Raw genomic sequence first — 20,658 nt, 5'->3', positions numbered from 1 at the left:
TGAAATGCCCTGGAGAAATACCCTTGTGTAATTATGTGTCAGCCAGTGTGTTAAGCCTTTATAAAAATTTCTTTTGGCTTCTTTGATGTGACTGTAAGCATTTTTCTTGTATAGTAAGTTTTGTATGTGCATCGTTCAACACTAAAGGCATGAATGGCAACTCAATTAAAGAAAGTGGTAAGAGATTAGTACTTGTAAATTTTATAAATTTACTGTACAATTAGTAAATACAAATATTGGAAAAGTCTTAGTAATTGATTAGTACTGATTAGTAAGACAAGAAAATTTGTTGCCAAAGAATTTAAGTATAAAATCAGAAAGTGTAAGTTTTTGTGTTTGGAAAATGTCAAACAGAAGCATTTTCATCATGTTAGCTTTAGTAAAACGAAATTTGAAAATCTTATGTCACTACCAGTGTATTTATGTGAGGATATTCATGAATTATCTCCTTGCCGAAAGACCCCAAATCTAAGGATAACTGGGGGCATGTTCTATATTCTGGCTGCCATTAGTTTAATGGAGACGTCACTAAAACGCGTAACTTCTGCGTTTGTGTTGTTGGCCTCTCACCTTTCTCAAAGCATGATTAGCAAATGATTATGAGCAATTTTCTGTAAACGTCGGGCTAACCTGATTAAAAGTTTTAGTCTAACCTCTTTTATCTATTAGAGTTAAAAAGCGTATCTTCTGAATTTCAACAGCAAAATTGTCTAATATTATGTTTGATGCACTAATATTTTTTGTCTATAAAAAAAATCGATGATTGTGGAGATCTAATCCTATTCCCACCTTAAACTGCTGGTTCCCAATTTTAACAAAATTAATTTTCTCAATGTTTGCTCGAATGACACAATCTTCGGTAACTTTATAATTATGAAGATGAAGTGACTTTGTAAGCAAGTCTTTGTAAGAGAAACAACTTTCACTCTGTTTTGACCAGAGCATAATGTCCGATTACGGACATTCACGGAAAATATTCCATGCTTGGTCTTGAAACAAAGGAGTTAGTCTGCAGTCATTTTGTGGACATGAGACTAATTACCTCATCTTGTTGCCTGGAGTTCGAATAATTCTATCACTGTCACCAATATGTGCATTGGGGAAGGTACCAGCTATTGAAACTGTCTAAGATTGTAGTCTGTTTTATGGACCCTAGAGGAAATGGAAAGTGATATTTAACTCCTTGGAGGAGCACACAGTGGCCTCACTATCAAAATAGATAATTTAACAAGTTTGGTTTTAAAAGCTTGGATTACAATAAAAATTATCTGATCTTAAATACATTTATTTTGTTTTGAAACTATATAAATCTAAAGGTTTAATGAACTGGCTGAACAAAAAAGGTTGAATCTCTTTAAGAGACTTAGAATTTTTTAGTCATGGGCATTCAGAAAATTTATATAAGTTAAAAGTCACATGAATACTTCACTTCTGACAGGAAAAACACACTTACCCTGATGGTTTTCCAGCTGCCCTGCTTCCAGAACTCTGTTAAAATGGCATTTACTGTACAAATCAATGATTTTTGAAGTGGTCAAAGGATATATAAATTTTCCATTAATGTTTCAACAAGTAATGTATCTATACATTTCATCAAAACGGTCTGTGTTATTAATCCCCATGGCGAGCAACAAGTCAAACAGGTTTAGGTACAAAATATCACTTCAGCCTATCCCAGTTGCTATTAGGATATTAACAAACATTTTAATCTTGTATATGGAGATCAGTAAACCCTATTGGCATCTGGGACACTTCAAGTATTATGTTAGTTTCTGTTTTAGAGTCTGTCTTTATCAGTAATTTTCACTGTCACCTCCTTGTAATAAGATATTTAGTTTGTTTCTTACTATAGACCATTTTACAAATAAATTGGTTGAAATGCAGTGCTCTGTCTTAATGCATTGAATAATACAATATTCCATTTTAACATTATTTATAGAATAACAAGCAAAATTTGTCGGCATTCGAGTTACTGTTACTACTACTACTGTACTACTACCAAAGTCCTGCCTGTCTCCTATTTTGATGTAAATATGGATTGATATGGTAATTTCATAAAAATCTTTAATAAGCCAAGTTAAGACTTTTCTTCACAAATTCATGCACACTTGCAATAAAGACTACTCACCGGGAAGGGGGAGGATTGATGGCCATCATGTACATGACCATTCATGCAAATAGGAATGCGGAGAAAAACAAGCACTTGGGTAATATATATATATATCAACGTAACATATAATGTATATAAAAATATAATCCGATTATGTTTATCCCATCTGTGTACCGGAATTATTCATTTGAAATGACAATTGCTAGATAGAGGACTACGGGTCAAGACTACGTAGAACTATAAAACTTCTATCTAGAAGCCTGTCCTCCAGTTCTCATGCAGTAAAATGGAACAACATTCATGAAGACATTTGCACTGAAAAATAGTTTTTTGTTTATCATCTATAATATACTTATTTTACAACAATGTTCCTTCCCTTTGCAACAATGGCAGTGGCAAAATTATTAAACCACAATTTAAATATTCTTAATATTTCTAAAGCTATGATAACGTCCCCTTTTATAGGAAGCTTAGAGATAAACTGTTCATTTTAAACCCATAGTTTGGGACAAGATCTGATTTGGATTTGTTTTATTGCAGATAGCAAAACAATTAGCTTGCATCTCCAGAATAGTATTTTTCAGTTCCTAATAATTACAGAAAATTTGAGAAGATTCCACAGTATCCATGCTCAAAATGGAAAAGATCATTCTATTAGTTTTTCGGGGTTATACATAAACTTTCGGCAAAATGTCTGATTTTATAAAAGACAAAATTACTTAGTTGATCCAACAAAATAAGACGAGTCCAAAACCAGAGAGAGAGAGAGAGAGAGAGAGTGAGAGAACAAGAGAGAGATGTTGATACTGTTATATTTATAAGACTCCATGGGTGATGTTGATTAAGACCAAGTTTTCTTCTTGCATAACCTGACCCATTAATCATACCCATCTGTCTGCATGTTGGCGCAGTTTAAGGTTTATGCTACAGATTAACATGTCAGTCACAAGTAGACCCAGGCAGTTACAGCACTGGTAAATTGGGAACTAAATCATTAAAGAAATGAACTAAATTTCTCCTCATTATTACCTTACACTGAAAAACTGAACTAAATTTCTCCTCATTATTACCTTACACTGAAAAACTATCTAAAAAATAATAACGAATTCATCAGTAACTACAACAAATTACTCTTTACGTACTTACAAGAATGAATGTGCTGGGTGAGATAGGAACCTCTGAAAATTTATTTTTCTTTCTCTCAAATTTTCTCTTCTTATACTGTCATTTGTTGCTTCTCGCGCACAGTTCTTCATCACACAGCAAGCATAAATGTTGTTGTCATAACTCTTCATACAAATTTTCAAAGATAAAAATGAAAATGGGCTTTGTAAGTAAGCCATAATATTGGCATGAAAATCACGAGAAAACTCACTAAACAAACGGCTCGGGAACGAGTCCAACAACCGGCGGGGAAACGGAACACAGCTAAGTGACTCGAGATCCAAGTTGGTGGTAATGACGGATTCCACTGAATTTTATTTTTCCCCCGTGTAAGCTCCTGTCTTGTGTGATATTTGCTTTGCGTGTACTTACTTTTAATATAATTCCATTGTAATTTTAGTATCATAACTTTAAATATATATAGACAGATTTCAGAAGTGAGTGTCCTTGGCGATATTTTTCACAGTTTAACTTACTGTTGGATACTTGGAGAACCGTTCCATTCAAAACAGAAACAGTTGACATGTAATCGCTTGCTGATAAACCATCTTGCATTACAATAAGCCTTCAAGAAATATTCTAATACTTTCACCATGATATCGTACGGTTGTGCTTCCTTGCACACACATACACACACAACGATAAAAAAAAGGGAGAAATGAAGCAAACCATGCAACCATGTACTTGCAAGTTCAAAGATGACATATGTCTGTGAGTGTGGGATCCTTCATACTGTTTTCATTTGTATACTTGATTATACAGTGGGATGAATGTTAAAATAAACACGATACAACATGCAATTTAAACATCAAATTCAACTGCTCGGTATATACTATTGGGCACGTTCATGTTTGCTTTACAATAGCCTTAAGGAACATAAAGAGACTAATGGCCTTAAAAACACTAGCAGTTTTAATCTGGCAAACAATGAGTAACAAAAAATAAAGCCCTTTATCATTAGCGCAAATTTTTGTATATTGTTAAAACGACAGAGGGACTGAAACTAATTAAATCCATTCACTCCGAGTCTACGATGAGGACAATAGTCTTCATAAAGCTTAATTTTTTAAGTGTATTTCTAATAATATACAAAACTTTACATCGTAAAATTGTAATATATATATATATATATATATATATATATATATATATATATTCATATATATAAATATTGTATATATATATATATATACATAATCATATATATACTAATAGCTGACCAACCTGGCCAAAATGCCCAGGAAATCTGAAATGACATCCAATAAACTCTCTCTCTTTCTCTTTCTCCTCCCAACACCCCCTCTGCTCTCTCTCTCTCTCTCACTTCCTCTCCCTCTCACTCTCCTCTCCTGTTAAGATAGTTGCTTCATTTACACTGCCCAACATTTTTGAAAATTTATATTTCATCTCTTCTCACCCACCATTCCTATTGGGGCTGAACTTGGACTTAAAGGCCATCGGGAGTGTCACTATTCATCTCAGCAACCTTGAAAATTATGGATTAAACACTAATATCTGTCGTTTTCGGTTACTGTTACATCACCACCTTCCCACCTCTTTTCACCTCCCTTCCTATCAGGGCTGAACTTGGGCTTGAAGGGCATCAGAAGAGTTACCGTTTATCTTAGCGACCTCGAAAACAATGGATTAGATACTAATATCTGTCATTTTTTACATTTTATTTTTCACCCGTTCTCACTCCCCTTTCTAACTGGGCTGAACTTGGACTTAAAGGGCATCAGGAGTGTCACTATTCATCTCAGTGACCTTAAAAACTATGGATTAGACACTAATATCTGTCGTTTTCTGTTATTTTTACAGTCACCACCCTCCCACCCCTTCTCACTCCTCCCATCCTATTGGGGCTGAACTTTGACTTAAAAGGCATCGGGAGTGTTATCATTCATCTCAGCGACCTCAAAAGCGATGGATTAGTTACTAAAATCTGCCATTTATGGTTATTTTTACATGCAACCCCCTACTGAACTTGGAGTTAAAGGGCGTCAAGAGGTCACTATTCATCTGAGCGACCTCAAAAACTATGGATTAGACGCTAATATCTGTATTTTTACTTATTTTATATGCCATCCCTTCCCCCACCTTTGATCAAAACCCCCACTGATCAACCCCCAATTACTCAATGCCCCCATTTGTCAGTTACACGACAAAACCCCATATTCTGAAAAAATTAAACAAACCCCCACACCTAAAAACCCACCATGGCATTTATGCGGATAGTATATATATATATATATATATATATATATATATATATATATATATATATATATATATATATATATATATATATATATATATATATATATATATATATATATATTTTCAGAAGAGAGAGAGAAGGCGATATTATAAATTACCTATTTTTATTCGATAAGTTATGTACAGTGGTAAATAATGCTTTCATGTTTTCGTTTGTTAACAAAAACTATCAACAAATTTGTATTGACAATACTCCTTGCTAATTATTTACATGGAAAATTACTTTTTTCTTAAGACATCAAAGTTTGAGTGAAATAATTTTTCTATTATATCATGATTTCATGTAATAATAAAGTGAAGAAACTGTGCTATAAATTTTATATGTATACTAAAAAATCCACTACTACGATGAGGGTGAGGAATGTTCAGAAGATCAGCGTTTGGATGTAATGGAAAAATAACAACAAATTTAGCAATATCGGGCGTAAATATTGTGCTAGAACATAATCATGTTTTGAAGGATCAGTGGAAGCAGCAAAAGTGCATACAACCTCAGATCAATGGGCCAATAACTAGAGGAAATACGGTCGCATTGGCGGATTCGTTTTATGACTCAGGACGGAAGAATGATAAAATATAAATACAGTTAAAAGATATGTTAAATAAAACGCCAAGAAGGACTAAGGATTAATCGTTTGTTGTATTTTAGGTGGACTATGACACGGAGAACATTTTATGCCTTTTCTTCTTCATGATAATGGTGAAAAAATAATCGTCATTATATTTGCAACAAGAAATGCGATTTTCTAGACATATGGATGGAACCTTTTTCGGCTCCTGTGTTAAACAGCTATTTTGTTATTAGAGCTCCTCTCGGTGATTCAGCAAATAAGCTGTGTAGAGACTTTTTTCCGGCAAATCAGGATAAATCTATTGAATTTCTTACAACAGTTCTAGATAAAGGAGAGCAACTAAATATGAATTTCGATACTACTATGACCGATTTTAAAATTCACTTTTGATGCTATAGGTGGGACTTCTCAAATCCATCTAAAACATGTTTTTACCATTTAACTCAGAATACATGGCGGAAACTACAAAGCCTTTCAGGTATCTACAAAGAAGATGAATCTACAAGACATTTTGTGTATGATTGACAATTGCTTTTCTTCCATCTGATAGATCATAGATGGCATGAATTTCGAAATTGAACTGCTAGCCATCTTGAACCTCTGTTGGCATATTTTGATTCGACGTATGTGAAACTGCAAGACAAATTCCACCATTATTTCACAAAAATGGACGTGTCATGAAGCAACAGTTAGTGGCGAAGACCGTACAAATAACAGGCGAATTATTTTCCACAATACTTTTAAATACCTGCATTTTTAAATCCCAAGTTTGGAGTTTCAAAAAAGCTCTGAACAAAAGATGCACTGATTTTTGGAGGGCGTTTAAAGAATGCCATCGGAGAACCTCTTCGTAAGAAAATTAAAGAGTTAAAATTTCAATGTAATTGCTCTTTGTTTTGATTTAGTAATGCCATCGAAGATTTCTTAATGGTGTAGCAAAAAATATAGAATATGATAAATTCTGACTTCCTATATCTTTTTCAATAAATATTAAATGCATTGCATTTATAATCTTATCTTCTTTAATAAACGATTAAAAACTATATATAACTAGTCATTTTCAGTAAACTGCTTCTGGGTGTTTTTGTCGGTGGGGGTTTTGTTGGTGGGGAGTTTTGTCGTATTTTGTCATTAGGGTTTTGTCATTTTAGGGTTTTTGTCATGGGGTTTTGTCGGTGGAACAATTTTGTCGGTTATGTGGGGTTTGTCACCTCCCCCTTCCCATACCACCCTTTGCTTGAAACGAATGCATTTCAGAGTTATTCTGCATCTTACATTTATATATATTTGCCTCAAAATATATTATATATAATATATATATATATTAATCATGTAACGTAGGCCTTATGTAATATTAATAAGTATCATATTTTCATTTATATATTTATCATATTATATATAAATATGAGGGTTAATATATTGTGCTAGAGATATTTCTATATATGTTTGTGTAATGAAGTGTGTGTAATAATATGATAAAATGAATATTATATCTGCATAATCTATGTGTATATGTCTTATACCTTTACTGCTTGAAAAAAGAAGTTTTCATTTTTTGAACCAGTTTCAAAATGTAAATATATAGTAGTTTGCTTTAAATGATAGTCAACTATTGCAAGCATTTTTTTTTGTTTTGGTTTTAATATCGGTTAATGATAATATATGAAAATACTGGAAGGTTGTGGGCAAAAATTGTTGGACGATAATTTTTACAATATGGGCGGACTGTGTCAAAAGATTCCAGCTAATGAGTGCTTTTTTCCGAAGGTAATCTAAGAAACAATGAAAATCTGGCTGGGTAACAAATGATAACATCAAAGAACACAAAAATGACGGATGCCAGGTAGACTGGAGCATGAATTATGCAGTTCAACGATAAAAAATATCGAGCAGACGCGAAAAAACCCTAAACGCCGAGCCTCTGTACAAAACGTCTCGGTATGACGTTCAAGCTAAAGCGGAAAAAATTTTTTCAATATCACTAGAATGAGTTTTTTAAGATTACAATTCAGTTTCGACCATTTTTTCTCATTGCCTGAGTTTAGTATGCAACCAAGGTGAAAAAATTTCATTATCATATATAAATATTGGAATATATGACCATAAAAAACTCATAAATTGTATACAAATCGTGCTGTAAGCAAAAAGTTCAACTAATGAGTTACTTTTTTTTTAGTTGTATTCTACATAAAATGATTTTGGTAAATAACAGATTGTAAAGCTAATTAAAATGGTTCAACACAGAAAAATATGATCACAAAATGATAATTAAATGTAAAAAAGTTTTTTAAAAATTCACCATAAATCGAAAATTGTGCTAGAGACTTTCCAATTGTTTTACAAAATGAAGGTAAATTGATTGAATATTACTAGAATGTAAGTTTTTAGCTTTAAATTTGACCGAATGTTAAAATTTTGTCTATTTATCGTTATTTATATGAAAATATTTCAAAAAATGATAAAGCTAAAACATGATTTATTTTTGTTGTATTCTACATGAAATTGCACACATTTTGATGTATAAAACTTTATGTAACGAATAATATAAACGGCAGAAAAAAATTACGACAGGGTGACTCAAGAAATGCTTCAGGATTTTCAGCAGAGTTCGCGCGCGGAGCGAAGGAAAAGTTTATTCAAAAAATTCACCATAAATCGAAATATTGTGGAGACTTTCCGTTTGTTGAAGAATAAAGGGAAATGATTGATTATTACTAGAATGTAAGAATTTTGGCTTACAATTGCGTTTTTTCAAGCATTTCGGTCAAGTCAAAAATTGACTGAATGTTAAAATTTTATCAGTTATCGTGATTTAAATGAAAATATTTCAAAACTGTTAAAACTAAAAGAAATTATTTATTTTTGTTGTATTCTACATGAAATTGCGCATTTTGATATATAACACTTTATGTAACGAATAATATAAAACGGCGCGAAAATTACAACAAGGTGACTCAAGAAATGCTGAGATTTTCAGCAGATTTCCGCGCGCGGAGCGAAGGAAAGTTTTTTTTAAAATTCACCATAAATCGAAATATTGTGCTAAGACTTTCAGTTTTGTTGCAGAATAAAGGGAAATGATTGATTGTTACTAGAATGTAAAAATTTTGGCTTACGATTGCGCTTTTGAGCATTTTCGGTCAGTCAAATTGACCGAATGTTAAAATTTTGTCAGTTATCGTGATTTAAATGAAAATATTTCAAAACTGTTAAAAGCTAAAAGAATGATTTATTTTTTGTTGTATTTAAATATGAAATTGCGTACATTTTGATGTATAATACTTTATGTAACGAATAATATAAAATGGCGCGAAAATTACGACAAGGTGACTCAAGAAATGCTGACATTTCAGTGGATTCCGCGCGGGAGGAAGGAAAAGTATTTTTCAAAATTCACCATAAATCGAAATATTGTGCTAGAGACTTTCGTTTGTTGCAAATGAAGGTAAATGATTGAATATCACTAGAATATTAGATTTTTGCTTAAATATTAGATATTTATATATATATATATATATATATATATATATATATAAATATATATATATATATATATATATATATATATATATATATATATATATATATATATATATATATATATATATATATAAATATATAATATATATATATATATATATATATATATATATATATATATATATATATATATATATATATATATATATATATATATATATATATATATATATATATATATATATATATATACATTCATACATACATTCATATATATACATATATATTGTTTTTTACTTTTGCATGAATACATAACTAAAAGGAATGCTTGTGAAAAACTTTTTTGCATAAAACGAAATAATATACAAAACACTAATAAATACAGATATATAAAAACTTGTAATAAATATAAAACTAAAAATAAATTCAATGCAGAATACTCACTCATAATCCTGACTCTTCGTTCTGTTCTTGTTTTCTCTCCTCCATTGAAGAGTCTTGCATTTTTTCCTCTGACATGATGCAGGCACTGGTGGAGGAGGGAGACGTGCACCCTGCCCGGATGGGCCACCCTTCAGCGCCACCGCTGTGCCCTCCAGTGTCGCCGGGCAGGCGCTTGCCAATATATGACCGCAGTGGTACTTGCGGTCACACTCCCGAACCTGCAAAGTGCTACCTTTGCAGGTCGCGACAGGCGTACTGTGTGTCTCTTCTTCTGCCATTCATATGGCACACCTGGCACCGTTCTGTTTACGCCCTTCTAGGGCTCCAGTGTGTGATCTCCTGCCTGCAGCCGACACACAGTGTCGACTACCCGACCAGGACGTTGGAATGTGAGGAGGGCAGCATCATCAAGGGCGGCAGCAGGCGCGAAGAGCGTCGGCAGGAGCAGGAAGACCGAGGAATTGGCCCTCCTAGCGACATCTGCCTTTCCTCGGGGCAGAGCTGAGCTCGGGCAGGGGGGCGTGTTGGAAGGCCACTAGTCTGGATTAAAGTTTATGAGGGCATTCCCAGCCACCTCAAAAACTGGATGTGGGACAACCTCTGAACGTCAGAATTGTACCCACAGTAAAGGATGTAGCACTCTGGAGGAGCCAACTGAAGGAGGGCTTTGACGAGCTTCTGTGTCCACCTCCTGGTTCTCCTGGCGAAGGGATATTACTGGATGAGTTGATCAAAAGAGATCACTCCTCCCATGTGCCTATTGTAGTGCCCGATGACAGAGGGCGTTGGACACAAACTCCTCGCATACGTAACTCGGCCCTGCCGGCGATGTCTTCTTCCGCTGAATGATCTCTTCTTGGATGGGCTCATGACTGGTTGTAATCATGGGCGCAGTGCCGGACCCCTTCCAACAGATGACGAAGACATCTCCCTTCGCTGCCCACTCTGTCTCTCCTCTTGCCAGATGTTGCGGGTGGCTAGCAAACCTCTTGACGACATTCGGGGCCCCACACATTCCAACAAAGGTACCACTGATGTGCACACCTGCTTCATACAGTTCCTGGGCCAGGGATACCGAGTTATAATATTATCCATAAACAGGTGGTATCCCTGGTTACGGGAGCATCCACAAGACCGAAGACAGTGTCACGAAATGGAGAAGACCCAGAATACACCCGAGAAGTCCAGATATATCCAGTGTTGGATTCACGTAATAAAAATAACTTTTACACCATATTTCTTTGGCTTCTTGAGGTTGTACACTTTTTTATGCTTAGACACCCTTTGTATGGCATCATCCCTCATCCAAAGAAAGGTTCTTGGAAGGAACCACAAGAAACTGGCACCGTTCACGAATGTGCTCAACACTGGGCGGACTAAGATGAGCAATCTGGGTTATTCAGTACAGCCCTTCAGTTGAAGCGTTGAAATACCTGTCCATCGCCAGGAAACTATCACGGGGCATAATGCTGGGCACACTGGCGTACTTAAAATTCCGCCTCAATATTGCCTGATGTCAGCAGCAGGCATCATTCAAAAAATGTGGAGCCCCAAAATGTGCCATGTCCGTGAGTTGCAGCCTGCCATCGTCACGACAACGTCATCTGCAGTTCTCGGACAGTACGGCGTAATCACGTCTCTGCAGCAAGGTATTCAGCAATTCCCATGTAGGAAGGCTGAATGAACCCCAGTGCAGTGACAGGCACAGGATAGTCAGTCCAGGTGCTGCCGTGAATGGGTGCATGTTGGGTGGGATGGGGTCTCAACCACCCCCTCATCACTTTTTGAATGACGGCCTTCACCCAAGCTGCTGCGCGTTGACGTTCTATGGGCCGTGCCGTGCTGCGGGCACAACCGCTCCCACCCCACTGGCCCATCTCCCCTCACTTTCACTATCACTTTCTGTCGTCCCCACCAGCCACAATCAGTGCCTCCTCCTCCCCTCCTCAGACTCTCCCCATGAGCACTCAAAACCACTAAATTCAGTTCACTTTCATCCTCTGGCTCCCGTATGGGACATTGGGGGAAAAGTACTCGTCATCACTAACATGGGCATGATGTTCGTCACTAGATGACCAACTGCCATCAAAATGAGGACTTTCCACCTGCTCTCGTCGAGCTCCAACAAAGTTCATCAATGTCCTTTTGTTGGAGGCCTCCCAAATGTTTTACAGATGCCCCCTCAGGACACTTGATGCTTCTAGGGGTCATAAAGGCACAGGATGTGGTCGCGGTCCCCTCGGTCCACCGCGTGGCCGCACAACACAGCGTTGAGAAGCTGGGTCATCTTGAGTGCTTGGTCCCTCTCCAGCATCCCAGTCTAAAACTTCGTCTCACACACTCCTTCGACAGGCAATATCGCCTTTCACGGTCCTGACGACGTTGGGACATCTCTGCAAATGTCCTGTTGCCTCACAAATCTGCATAAACACTGCATGAAGTTCTGCAAAACACGGATCGTCAAGAAGTAAGCTCCTCGACTGATCTCGCGCTGATGCTTTCTGGTGCGAGAGAAAGGAAGAAATTCGCGCATGCGCGTCTGGGTGACGCTTATAAACAAAACAACAGTGTGATCCGTGAACTCCCAGCATCCCTCAAGGCACGTGATTTAAAACCTTTCGCAAACTAGGCCTATAATTATTTTTCCGCGAATATTTAAAAAAAACATTTTTAGTCAACGTACCATATGTCCACTTGGCACCCAACAGACAATTTTAGTTGACGTATGGTACGTCCAGTAGGCGTTTAAGGGTTAACATATCAGAGAAGAGAAAGTTCTTGCGACAAATGTTTTTACATTGGAAACGTCTATGAATATACGCTACCAACTGAAACAAAACAATATACGCGCTCTACTGAAAACAAGAAAAAAATGCGCCGAAGAAAATTCGCAGCAGTTTCTTCGGAGCAATCGAGTTTTCTGTACAGCCGCTACAGCATATAATCAAGGCCACCGAAAATAGATCTATCTTTCGGTGGTCTCGGTATAGTGTTATATGAGCTGCGGCTCATGAAACTTTAACCATGGCCCGGTGGTGACCTGGCCTATATAGTTATCAGACGCACGATTATGGCTAACATTAACAAAATAAAAACTACTGAGGCTAGAGGACTGCAACCTGGTATGTTTGATGATTTAAGGGTGGATGATCAACATACCAAAATATATAATATATATATATATATATATATATATATATATATATATATATATATATATATATATATATACTATATATAATCAGTACATTAGAAAACATTATTATTCACCCCATAAATAATGTCTTCCCATATATATATACATGTATATATATATATATATATATATATATATATATATATATATATATATATATATATATATATATATATATGTATATACATAGTATAAAAGTACTAAGCCTATTTCTCAGAAATGTAAGGTGAGCGCAACATGAAATATTTTTTTTTTTATAAAACTTATTCTGTATTAAAAATAAATATATACATAAAACTTACAGTTTCAACCAATACATTTTAGTGAACAAGTCCACCACTCACATATATACATACATGCATATATATATATATATATATATATATATATATATATATATATATATATATATATATATATATATATATAATTTATACATTTATATATGACCTGAATCATATAAGGGTTCTTAAAAGTACCAGAGGGGGAGTATAAATGATATTCGGACATTAGTTTAATACTTATATTATAATTAAAATCAGTACAGGGACCTGCTTCCTAAAAATAGTAAAATTAACAATTAAGCTAAGGATATGGACGGACGGGATGGCACTCGGACGCACACACACTCACACCCTGCGATGTAACCTCGCTTGGACTGACTGATAGTCGTTGTTGGCGTCCCTTGGCACTGCCCCTTGACCTTGGCCCAATCCTGATTGGTTCTTTCTTTCTGAATCAAGCAATTGGGCCTTGGCATCATGACGGCCTGGTATTCTTGACTATGACACCTTACAAAGCAGTTAAAAACACTCCAAGAAGGCACGCTGGCCAAATTTCCATTAAACCATTCGGGAACATAGGGACACCTTGGGCCATGATAAGGGGACATAGATTAATATATATATATATATATATATATATATATATATATATATATATATATATATATATATGCTATATACCTGTATATGTTCTTACCTGAGTTCTTATTGGTGCAATTGCAATTCTTACCTTGTTGGGATGCTTCTGACTGGGAACCAATACGGCGTAATAAAAAAAAAAAAAAAAAGCTTATCTAAGTGAAAATTCAATGAGGGAAGGTCTCAGGAGAGAAATTCCAGGTCTGAATTAATTACATGTATTTACAGGAATCAGAAGAATAAATTACAGGGAGCCGTGTATGCTAGGCTCTTGGCACTTTCAGGTTAAAATTAATAACAGACAAAATTAAGAGTGCTGCTCAATTAATAACGAGACATGAATAAAATCAGCTAGAAGGCTTGATTAATGGACGTAAGGGCGCAGAAGTATACACATGTTCTACAGTGTCCACACACCCTTTCTGTAATGTATAGAGAAGGAACAAGATCACTGGGTGGACAGAAACACAGTCTAATTATTACATGGAATGCTGAAGGCTCAACGAGTAACATCAGGATATGTTCAGTTAAATTACCAACAAATTTCAGGTCTAGCACAATGCAAGGGGAAAAGGAACAACGAAATGAGATAAGAGTAATAGATAAATGACCACTCTCCACCACACTGTACTTTTATTCCTTAAGCAAAGCTCCTTGGTTGTAGAATAGAATGGCTCTCAGATAAGTGGAAACTTCTACACGTGGCACTCAGATGGTAAGGTGAATGGCCAAACAAAAGAGATCAGAGCGAGAGCTCAGAGGTCATGCTCAGTGGCGTGTTACTGGGTCAGTCTACTGGCTGCAACTCCCTCCCGACACTGGTGTCAACCCTTATCAGATTTTACTTTCTCGTAGGCTTTCACAGTCCCAAGCAATTCAGGTGTCCTGGCTGAGGGGGGCGATTTCTGTTAATTCTGGCTTCAGGCAGTTTCTTGTTTCAGCCTGGGAACAGATCCTGTGTGGGAAGAAGGGGGATTGGCTGAAGAAAGAGTCCTGGGAAAAACAGCTTAAGTTCAGCGCTTTGCGAAGGGTTAGTGAGGGAAAGTGCAGACCCTAACTCAGTTAATGGGCAAAATTCAATTAAGAGGGAAGCGTCTTAAGGCTGCTCCCTAATCTGGGTGTTATTTCCCTAAGTTTGAGCATGAAGGGATGCCAAGAAGTGAATACTTGTAGCAATATATATATATATATATATATATATATATATATATATATATATATTCCTAAGATATTGCCTTGTATAATGTATAAAATATGACTTTTCTTTATATGTCATGTATTCTGTGTAATAATAATAATTTTTGAAATATCATATGCAGTGTAATGTCAGATCTCACAAGAATTAATAATACACTTTTAATAACATAGTGTATAATCACACATTTCGTCTCCCAGCAACACTTGTGTTCTGTAAATGTGATAGCGAATGCTTTGTTGTGCTTTGTTTGTCATCATCGACCAGTAGTGTAAGATTTTTCCTCAGTCTAGAGATAAGAGAACGTTTTGCTCTTTCGTGTTTTACAAACATGCCAATCACCTGCTGGCTTTGTCCAAAGCGATTTCCTACGTCACGTATTATTCTTGATCCATTACATCATGTATTGGTCTGGTCGCGTTCATGTGACTGGAAGTTCAGAATGTTCCAGAATATTCTTTTGTGGACATCGGCCCCAAAAGTTATATCTCATTTCCAAAATGCCTTAATGACGTCATCTAATTGTGTTGCTTCTAGCTGGAATCCTAAAAATTTGCTCATTCTGATTTCAGAGACCTTTCATGTGTTCTCTCTCTCTCTTCAAAAGAGAGAAGTTATTATCATAAAATATATGTGTGGTCATTCATGTTAATCTTAGCTTTTGAGATCTGATAACGGCAATAAAAAGTTTATATACTGGTAACAGCGCCTATCAAAAAAGTGTTTTGTGAATCTCGAGCAGCTGCATTTGGGGTGATTTTGTGAAAGTTTTCACAAGCTTGTGTAAAATAAAGTGACTTTTACTTATTATTACCATGGTATAACATGGTAGATATATTAAGGGATGTTTTGTGAAATAGTGTGTTCTTAATGCCATTGGAATTATTTGATTCTTTTTTAATTATTTGTTTAGTTCTTTGTAAATTTAACATTTTGCCATATTACAGTATATGTTTGTAATCTCTTAATTTTTCACATTTTATGTAGTGGTGATTTAACATTTATTTACTTAGCATTTTAAGTATTTCTTAATGATTTAACATTGCTGAGTTGATTTAATTTTCATTTACTTAGATTTTCTTTTCAAATCTTAAGTATTTCTGAATAGTTTAAATTTTGCTTGATTAATTCAATTTCTCAATAAATTATCCTTTGCAATTTAATTCAAGAATTAATAAAGTTTTTTGTTGTTTTCAAGTAATCGTAAATTTTTCAGATTGTGAATTCTCATTATGTCACAATCCAAGAATCGTTCCAGGTTCTTTCAAACTCTAAACAACAATGTTTCAACACCAGCAATTGAAATATGGGAAATGAATATAAAAAGAAACTCTCACAACACTAAAACACATCTATTCACAACCTTACTTACAAAGAAAATGAAATGTTTCCCATTTGCTCTCATTCAACGTAACACTAAACAAAATAAATCTAAGCAGTTATAGATAGGGGGAACAGGTTACAAGCTAGAGCAATTTTAATACTTAAATGATGAGCTGGTGAGTTATCTGAAGAAATGATGCTGGTACAATGACCTCGGGCTTGAAGACATCACAGAAGGGCGGCTGGGAACTCAGCAGAGATGTTGCTGGTACGATGACCATGGACTCGTAGACATCACTAAAAGGATGTCTTTAAGATGAGGTAGCAAATGTTGTTTCTTCAAGAATCTGGAGGTTGTGCAAATGGAGGGCAGGAAAGGCTGAAGACTCGTCCTCGCTACAGGCAGGAAGGGCTGACTGCTTCACATCGTCACAGGCAGGAAGGGCTTAGCAACTACTCCTCCACATAAGCAAGAAGGGCTGACTACTTTTCTTCATTACTGGTATGTAGGCTCGCTGCTTCACCTTGTCTCCAACATGAAGGGCTTAGGGACTTCTCATCACAAGCAGGAAGAGCTGGCTGCTTCTCTTCGTTTCGAGCAGGACAAGATTTTATGGAGAAGAGTAAGGGGTGTCTGAAGGGGATACTCCCGTCGGAACTTTGCTTTGTCCGACCTCTGAGTGCCCTCTCTTTCTCTGTCTGTCTATAACTCTGTCTTGGGAAGTCTCTTCTGGAAGCTTATATACCACTGTATGGTCAGAGCCAATGATGACAGACAATCATCATTCCCATATAAGGAGTTTTTTGATTTTCTGCACAATGATTGGTTCCTAATAACCGGCCCTTTCCGGTCATGCCATAGAAGCTTCCAGATAAAATTTTCTGATGTAATGTGGATCGAATATTGCGCAGTGTTACAAAGACATGGCATGAGATACTACGTGGTGTCATTTCCACAAGAAAAGGTTTTCATTGACTCACTTATTGTCCACGACGCGACGACAACAGGAACTGACTGGTGAGCGAACACAGGAAGCAGTCACATCTTGGAAAAGAGATATTTCTTTTTCAATACATTTCATCATTATTACATCTACCCATGACACATTATAAATTTTGAATTTAGAAATAAATTTTTGTATTTAAAATTTTTACAACAGTGTTTCATTTACTGACCACCAGTGATAGGATTAATTGTCTGCATAAGGCATAGTAATAAACATGTTTTGTTCCTTTAGTTTTGCTGAAGTGAATTAAGACCAGAGAAACAGTTAAAGTTGCTTGATGGAGTGATGCCCTTTTACTTTAGTATATTTCTTGTTTAAATGTTGATACCTCACACTTGTTTTGATAAACTTAGTCTGATTTCTCACATGATTAGTAAGTTTTAAGGGATCACCGTTGCCTTCACAGTACTCGGTCATAATTTTATTGTTATGAGAGTTCAGGTATCTGGCTAAAGTGAGGTAATTTTTTAAATTCTATGATTAGTTGTGTAATAACCAGGTACTTGGAACACTTTGTGACAATATATATGTGTATATATATATATATATATATATATATATATATATATATATATATATATATATATATGTCTATATATAGAAATATCAACACACAATTACACGTGGAACAGAAATAAATTTGGCTCACATCAGGATCGAACCCAGGCCTTTCAATTGAAAGATGAGACCACTGTCCACCAGGCCACACAAGTCATAAAATAAGTTGGAACCTGTGTACCACTGTACTTAAGGCTTTACCGAGTAGGCTAACTGGCCGCATACCAGTGTGTTTTCCCCAACTTCCTGACTCAGCAGTGACCCAATCGACAGCATTTTATTCGAATTATCCTTTCTAAGATGAGCTTACGTGTAGAACAGAAATAAATTTCTAACTCACATCAGGATCGAACCCAGATCTTTCAACTGAAAGACGAGACCGCTGTCCACCAGGCCACACAAGTCATAAAAGAAGTTGGAACCTGTGTACCACTGTACTTAAGGCTCTACGTGGGCAGGCCAACTGCCTGCATACCAGCGTGTTTTCCCCAACTGCCCAGGTAAAGCCTTAAGTACAGTGGTACACAGGTTCCAACTTCCTTATGACAGTGTCACCTGGTGACAGCAAGTTTCTTCTTTCAATTGAAAGACCTGGGTTTCGATCCTGTGAGTCAGTATTTATATATATATATATATATATATATATATATATATATACCTATATATATATATATGTATGTATGTATATATAATTAGGGAAATGGTGAGAGGGCAAGGAGAGAGAGGGATCAAAATTATTATTCTTAGCAATATATTGGAAGACAGGTTTCATGCAATATCAAAAATAAAAATGTGACCTATATATATATATATATATATATATATATATATATATATATATATATATATATATATATATATATATATATGTGTATATTTAATGTGTGTGTGTGTGTGTGTGTGTGCGTGTATATATTCAAAATTTAGTTTTGTCATGAATATAAACTAATGGAGTGTAATGTAGATATATTCCATTTCATCCTATCTGTCCTCACCAACGTAGGCTTTACTTAGACGTGGAAGACTTGAGACAATGTTTATATATATACTGTATATCGCAGGCAAAGTATTTCCATTAGTAATATACATCTGAATGCTTATATATATAATATATATATATATATATATATATATATATATATATATATATATATATATATATATAAGAAACCCCTCATAACTTCTAACATGATCATGAACATTCCGATTTACATCGACAATATAACAACACTAACACACGAAAGACGAGTTTGTAACAAATTGTCTTCGCAGAACAAACATAAATGGTGTTTAATTAATTGTTTCGTCTTATTGTGGGTAAACAGACATCTGGATGCGAGAGTGCAAATAAAAGGTAATTGATAATTTCTTGCAAGTAATTTACACGAAGGAGTGGGGAGAGAAATTTCGAAATAGCGTGGAATATTGTTGTGTGAGGTATGAGGCTGTCTGGTGCAGATGAAACGAACAGCCACTGCAACATCGGATGGAAGGCGATGCATGGCAATAGTAATGCAGTTTTCTCTTCAAAATACTTTGCATATTTACATATTTTTTTTCTTGAGCATACAAACCTTTATAATAGCTCGGTGATTGAGCAATTTCAGGAGTATTTTGCCAAATACTCTATCGAGCAAAAGTTTGAAACCCTCATTGAGTTCTCGCCATCCTTTGTGTAATGATGACATATATACGGCATAAAAGGCTAGCGTAGACTTCTTTTTTAATTTAAGGCATACGAACGTCTCTTAGATAGGATGAATAGTTACAATAAGCAGGCCGGTAAAATCAAATATCTGGCATAAGCCTATCGTTCGCTTGGGAATGCTTCGAGTTTTAGTGGTTAAAATCATTAAAGGTTATTTTTTCAGTTTACTGACGTAAATAAAATTTTAGTATCACAATAAATTTATTTGTATGTTCATGCAATGGAATAAAATTTGAATATATGGAAATTTTGTGATTTACGCAGTTTGCGAGCATACTGTAAATCTACGTGTCGCCTGGACTATACCAATGACAAAAGATAGGCTAATTATTGAAAGCCCCATCGTCCGTTTGTGCTTGATATGAGTAGACTGATACAAACTCGCCTTTCTTGCACTTGTATAGGTATATTATCAATACAAATCTGCTTATTTATCAGGTGTGAGGTCTGTACTCTATTAATCTTGTGTGAGGGTTCTTGTATATATATATATATATATATATATATATATATATATATATATATATATATATATATATATATATATATATATACACACACACGTAAATGACATATCGTCATCCGTGGTGGACCAAGGAGTTGAAACTGACAATCGGTAGTTACTCTATGGTTTGCATCATAGAATTTCAAATATCTGAACACTTGCAACAGATGGGGTTAAGGAACATGAAGAGACT

This window comes from Macrobrachium rosenbergii, chromosome 10 (assembly GCF_040412425.1).
Source record: "Macrobrachium rosenbergii isolate ZJJX-2024 chromosome 10, ASM4041242v1, whole genome shotgun sequence".
Taxonomy (NCBI): domain Eukaryota; kingdom Metazoa; phylum Arthropoda; class Malacostraca; order Decapoda; family Palaemonidae; genus Macrobrachium; species Macrobrachium rosenbergii.
This window is presented reverse-complemented; position numbering follows the sequence as displayed.